The following is a 6,643-nucleotide window of genomic DNA, read 5'->3' on the forward strand; positions in this document are numbered from 1 at the left end:
CAGGCTTAAAATAAATGGCTTAGCACCTCTATTAACATGGCAGAGTTAGGAATTACTTATGAAGGTTTTAAACCTTTGTACACTAATATTGCCAATAGTAATCCCTACCCCATAGTATCTTGGAATTGTATATATTTGCTTAATAAAATATAGGGAGGATTATTACTTTAGTCCTGTATAGGTAATAAAGTCTGATGTCATTTTAAAAATCCAATTGCTGCAGGCTGTCCTACTTATGAGATGATCTAGCAGTTGTCACAGCATTTGTAAAGAACTATGCACATCAATCAATGGTTGAAGTATGTTGCAAGGTGCTGAGATGTCAGTGTTGGGTTTTGACATATCGAACAGCTGGAATTTTTCATTAAAATAACAAATATTCAGTAGAATATTTGAGAAAACCAATAATGGCAAACTCCATATGAAGGATGTATGGATACATTTTGCTGATACCTGACACTAATCCAATCAATGCTTACCACCGAGTAACCAAGGTTTTATGTGGGAGTAGATGGAGAACTTCTAATGTAATGCTTCCAATTAAAAATTCCTGCTGTTTAGATTTGAATTATGTAAATAGGGTTTCATTTTTGAAATAGAAATTCAGGATTAGGTGCAACTTTGAATAGGGTGAACACTGCTAGGTGCATACAGAAAAATTGTGCTTAATCGCAGAAGATAGCAATTTGTTGTTTTACATGTTAAAGCACTTCCCCTCTAGTTTCCCCTGTGTTAGTTTTAAAGAGTCCGTACACGTTTTGTTATTAAATGCCTTGAAAGATTTGTTAAAGCACAGAGAAAAATAGGGGGATTAATTCTCAACAAGAGTTACGGTCTGTTTTCTGGACTTATTTGTAATTTCTGGAAGGAGTTCAATGATGCATTGAGCCTGCTACTGTTGGATGCCTCAAACATCTTGAGATTTATGTTGATTCAAATTTTAGCAAAGTGGATTGTTTTGTATTAAATTTAAACTCCATGTGGCCTGCAGCACAGAAGAATCAAAACTAAGTGAAAGCTGACATTTGTTCAATGTAGAAGGTCAAATCCATTTTTCTATGCAATAATTGACATGGAGGAACTGATGCGCTGCCATCTTTATATTTTTTGTAATAAACCAGCATATTACATCATTTCCAAATGGTTACCATTCAGCTATAATAAGCATTTTCAAAAGTCGAAACAAACAAAAAATGTGCTGCAGTACGACATATTGGAGCTTTAAAGAATGGTGTCATGGAGGGTATAGGTTCATGCCTGCTATTTCCCAAAGAATGGCTTTGTGATTCTATCTATTTGTCAGGCCGGGGCTACCGATAAAAGGACAGATAATTCTTTTCTGGAAGGGAAATTCAAAAGCATAGCCGGCCAAGGGTATTATTGCATACATCTAAGGGGACACCTACATACAGTATAGAAGGAGGCCATTCGTGCCTGAGCAGCTCTTTGAAAGAGCTATCCAATAGTCCCACTCCTCTGCTCTTTCCCCATAGCCCTGCAATTTTTTCCTTTTCAAGTATATGTCCAATTCCCTTTGAAAGTTACTATTGAATCTGCTTCCACCACCCTTTCAGGCGGTGCAGTCCAGATCATAACAACCCGCTGCGTTAAAAAAAATCCCCCCATCTCCCCCCCTGCCCCGGTTCTTTTGCCAATTTTCTTAAATCTGTGTCCTCTGGTTACCAACCCTTTTGCCAGTGGAAATAATTTCTCCTTATTTACTCAGCAACATCAGAGAAAGCTGAAGGGTAGGTTCCCTGCCTCCTTTATGGCTTGGGATTAAGGCAACCCAATAGGAATGGAATGAATAATTTTCAAACAGTAAAACAAGAAAAGTTTCAAAAAGAATTAAAAAAAAGAAAAATATGAGGCCAACTATCTTGAAGTCTTGTTTGAAGAATCTCTTAAGTTTTGCTTTTCAATTATTCAAAATCTTTTTTGATATATAAACTATAATTGACAAAAATCCTTCTAAATAAAGGATTTTCTTTTACAAAGTTGCTGTGAAAAAATGTGACTGGAACAAGTCCGGTTGAGTGAAGCAATATTGCCCTATTTCCAAAATCATGTCATCAAATTGGTAATATCTTTTTCTCCCTACCTCAGACGGTACATCTTTTATGTTCCAAACCACGCTGGGAAGCATCTGCTTCAAAGAACTAAACCAATGCAACAGTAAGAAAAGATACATTGAATGAAAATGTACTGTTTAGTATATATAAGACACGAATCGCTGGATTGAGTTGAGGAGCAAACTCTAACAGCTAAACTCCCATGACTTACGCTACCAGCTGCATCCCTTGATTCTATTCCTACCAAGTAATTCACTTGTAGGTATCCATTATTCTTTACTTTTAATGAGAGTGTGTGAGTGTGAGAGCGAGCGAGAGTGTAAGAGGTAATAATCTCATTATCGCTGACCCATAAATGTAATTATAGCAGCTGATGGTAGTGTATTTCTGTGAAAGTATTTGAACATTTCTTTACGAGACAGGTAAGAATAATACTTAAGGAAATCTTGCTTTTCTCAAAATCGGAAGAAACATATTGGGCACGAATTTAGCAGGCCTGCGGGTTCCCAGCGGGTGGTCCTCCGGGAGCGTCGAAAACGCGAACGGCGAAATTAGTGGGTTGCCCACGCGATCGTAGCAGGCAATCCACTAATAGGATCCAATTACCTGCTCCTCCGGGGTCCACGGTGCTGGCCTGCGCGTCGGGCGGGCTGCGCATGCGCAGTACGATCTGTCAGCTGGAGGCTCTCTAGTTAAAGGGGCAGTCCTCCACTGACAGATGCTGCAACCAATGGGACAAATTGCAGCATGGAGCAGCCCAGGGGGAAGGCTGCTCCCAGTTTAATGATGCCTCACCCCAGGTATCATCAGATGGGGTGAGGAGGAGGGGGAGGACACAGATCTTCCCCCCGGCGGGCGGGAGGAAGCGGCCTGCCTCTGCCACCAAGAAGGCCTGGCTCGAGGTGGCAGAGGGGGTCACCTGCGCCACCAACATATCGCCCACCTGCATACAGTGCAGGAGGCGCTGCAATGACCGCAGTAGGTCAGCCACAGTGAGAACACGAAGTCTTTCCCCTACACTCCGTCTGCCACATCACTGCCCCCACCCCACATCTCCTTCGGCACCGCCAACACTACTCTGTCACATCACCCTTCATACCCACTCAAACCCCATCCTCATCTTACCTCCACCTACTCACCTCGCCAGTACTCATCCTGCCACTAACACGCAACCCAATCCTCATACAATCTCATTGCTCCATCCCATACTCATCCTCTCGTGCATCTCCCTCACGGCCAGCCTCACTCAACCTGCCACCACCTGTGCTGCAGCCACAGGGCATGCATCACATATGTGCAGTAGGCAGCGTAAGGCAAACGTCTCGTCAGCATGAAGGGGGTGCACAAGGGTGTCTGAGGGTTTGTCATGGGTGTTACCCATATTGAATTTCAGAGCAACAAACAGCACACATTATATTGACACCACCACTGCCACGTCTCCGCGAATCCTGTCCGCTGTGTCCAATAATGCCCGCTCCTGGGTATCACTATGAGGACCCACCACTGATGCCACCCATCGTGTTACTGCAGAGTAGGTGCAGGTGTATTTGCAGGGCTCGTCCGCGCAGACGACTGAGAGACATCGGCGGTGTAGCCGACTGCACCCTGGAAGGATGCGGAGGAGAAGGTGTGGAGGGCAGTGGTGACTTTGACAGCGACAGGTAAGCAGTTGGTGCTGGGGCCAGCCAGGAGCAGCTCGGCATGAAAGAGGCTGCAGATCTCCACGACTACATGTCGAGCGAATCTGCGCCTCCCTGTGCACTGCTGCTCGGAGAGGTCCGGGGAGTTGCGCCTCGGTCTGTGGACCCTGTGGCGAGGGTAGTGCTCTCTGCGATGCGTCTCTCTCTGCGGTAGCCCTCCCTCCTGCTGTGCAGGTGGGCGTGCAACAACACCGTGTTGGGGGGCTCCACGTCTCTGCGGCGGACGGCGTGGACTGCGAGGCTGCTGGGGCTGGTCATTTTGTTCGTCCTCCGAGGGTGTCCACACACCACCCATCTGGCAGGTGTTGGTCTGAGGGGTTGTGCAGGGTAGGTGGGTGGTTCCTCGGACTGGGGATGCGGTTTCGTGTCGGTCTGTCCTCTGGCTTGGCGGGGGGTGGTGGGGGGCAGGGGTTGCCCTATGTGACGCGGTGGCCTCCTGCGTGGGTGAGGGCTCTCCCCCGTGGAGTGCACCTTGGCACCTGCCACAGGCTGCTGGCTGCAACACGCCTGGTTGGAGAGAGACTGTTTCCCCCAGTGTGGGAAACTCACTGCCTTGAACCTAAAATCCCACACTTCCTCTTTTGACAGCTGATTCAGCTCATTAACTGACCTCAACAAGCAAGGTAAGTACACTCAAGTGGAACCCCGCTGGCTTTAATTGCCTGCGGGATTCCCACCACCGGGACTTGCGCGCGCAGCCCCACACGTCAGCGCGGTACCCGGAAGTGGCCGGGATTTCGTCGCGATCCGGTCACGTGACCGGATATCGGGATTTTCGGGGCCCCCCCGCTGGAAACCCGCCGGAAACCCGACGCCAAAATCGAGCCCAATGTTTTTGTTTATTCTTTTTCTTGACGTGAATTAAGCCAAGAAAATCTTTCTTTACCTCTCCTTTCTCCTCATTTCAACTTTTCTGCGACAGATTTTATTTTCTTTCAAATTTATTCTTGGATTTTCTGATGGAGAAAAACAATCCTGAAGTAAGTTTTTTTGAGTGACTTTGGCAGTGAGCCCAAGAAACAGTTCTCATGTAGAAATGTAATTTATATAGTTTATGATTTTTTATATTGAATGTTTTTGCCACTTTCAAAAATTTGTTTATTACATAGAGTGGAATCTCCATTATCCATTCTTCAATTATCCACATTCCCAATGACATGCCTGAATTTCTATGGCCTTCCATGTCATGCTGCCTCAGTTTCCAACCTGTCAATGCCATTTCCCTGTTTGACATGAATCAAACTCGCAAAACAAGAAAGATTCAATTCTATTGATTTAGATTGTAAATATCTTCATTCCTGGAGCTGGGGTATTGTTGCACCATATTGTAAGTCCAAAATGTGGGAGCTCTCAAATTACATTTAAATTTCAATTATCCACCTGTGGAGAGGGGTCCCCTCTATTATGGCAGATAATGGAGTTTCCATTGTAATCTCTTTGTCAGTTTCTTTAAGCTAAATGGTATGCTGAAAAATTACAAATGTGGACAAAGGTTACAAAATGTCCCTTATTTGATTATCCTTAATGAGAAAGCTACAGTAACTCTAATTGAAGACACTTAACACTTCATATTCAGTAAGTTATTTTGGAACTTATCTTTGGGGTTCCCTTCATCTTACTACTGGGTCCCTCTCATCCTCTGGTCTGACTGGGGGGTCCTTGCACAAGCCCTCCATCATCTTCTTGGGGGTATCCCCTTTTTCCTGACCTTTCCAGCTGGGGAATGGGCATTTCCTAGGGGGCAAAGGTCAAAACAATCAGCCCTGTAATCTCCTACTACTGCAGCAGAAGAGCTGATCTGATTCCAGACTGTATTAAATGCAAGAGATGAGATACTATTCCCAGGAGATAATGGTACAATGGTTCAACCTTGCACCAAGTACATTGCAAAGCCAAATTTATAACGTTCTCAGACAGCCCATTTGATGTCTGGCAACTTTTCAAATGTAATGAAATGAAAGACTGGAGGAATTTGGGCTTTTCAGCCTGGAAAAGAGGTCATCTTAGAGGCCTGCAAGATTGATTATGGGAATGGAAAAGGTAAATCCAGAATATTACTTTTAATTAAAATGTGAGAGTAGGTCAAAGGGACACAGGTTCAAACCAGTAAAAGGAAAATTTAAAGACTAATATCAGAAAGTTCTTCACACAAAAAGTGATCAATACGTGGAATGGATTCACAGATAGCGTGGTTGAGGCAAGATTCCTGAAATCTTTTAAGAAACAATTAGATGCTGCAATTGGAGGACTGTAGGGTCTTTCTGGATAGATAAATTATGATGGGCCGAATGGCCTTCTTGCTCCATAATTATCTTAAAGATGCTGTTAATGGTGGGAGAGAACCCACACTCCTGCTGCCGATCCACTAATACTAAAATATCACCAGCTAGCGATCACAACTCAACATTGCTTGATATATACACCAAGCTCTATTTCTGCTTGTCAGAGTGTGACTCACATCGGGTAATATTACTACACATTATAATCTACATGTATCAGTCTATGACTAGTGCCTGTTATATAATGGCACCCATCAAAATATAGTTACAGACAAGGGGGGCCATTTGACCTATTTAAATTTATTCATCCAAAAAGACGCTAAAGTCCGCCCATTGCAGCATCCAATTCTTCCTTAAATGGGCTTTCACCTCCACAACTCTATCTATACGTTGTTCATTGTCTGTGTGCAAGATTTCCTGGTATTAGTCCTAAATTTAGCTTTTACTGGTTTGAATCTGTGTCTTTTTGTCCTATCTCATAGTTTAGTCCAGATTTAAGACCACCTTTTAGATGCCTTCTTTCCAGGCCGAAAAGCCCAGATTTCTCAAGTGCTTCCTCAGAAATCAGACCACTGACACTAGGGGGGTGATT

The sequence above is a fragment of the Heptranchias perlo genome, chromosome 30, assembly GCF_035084215.1.
Source record: "Heptranchias perlo isolate sHepPer1 chromosome 30, sHepPer1.hap1, whole genome shotgun sequence".
NCBI lineage: Eukaryota > Metazoa > Chordata > Chondrichthyes > Hexanchiformes > Hexanchidae > Heptranchias > Heptranchias perlo.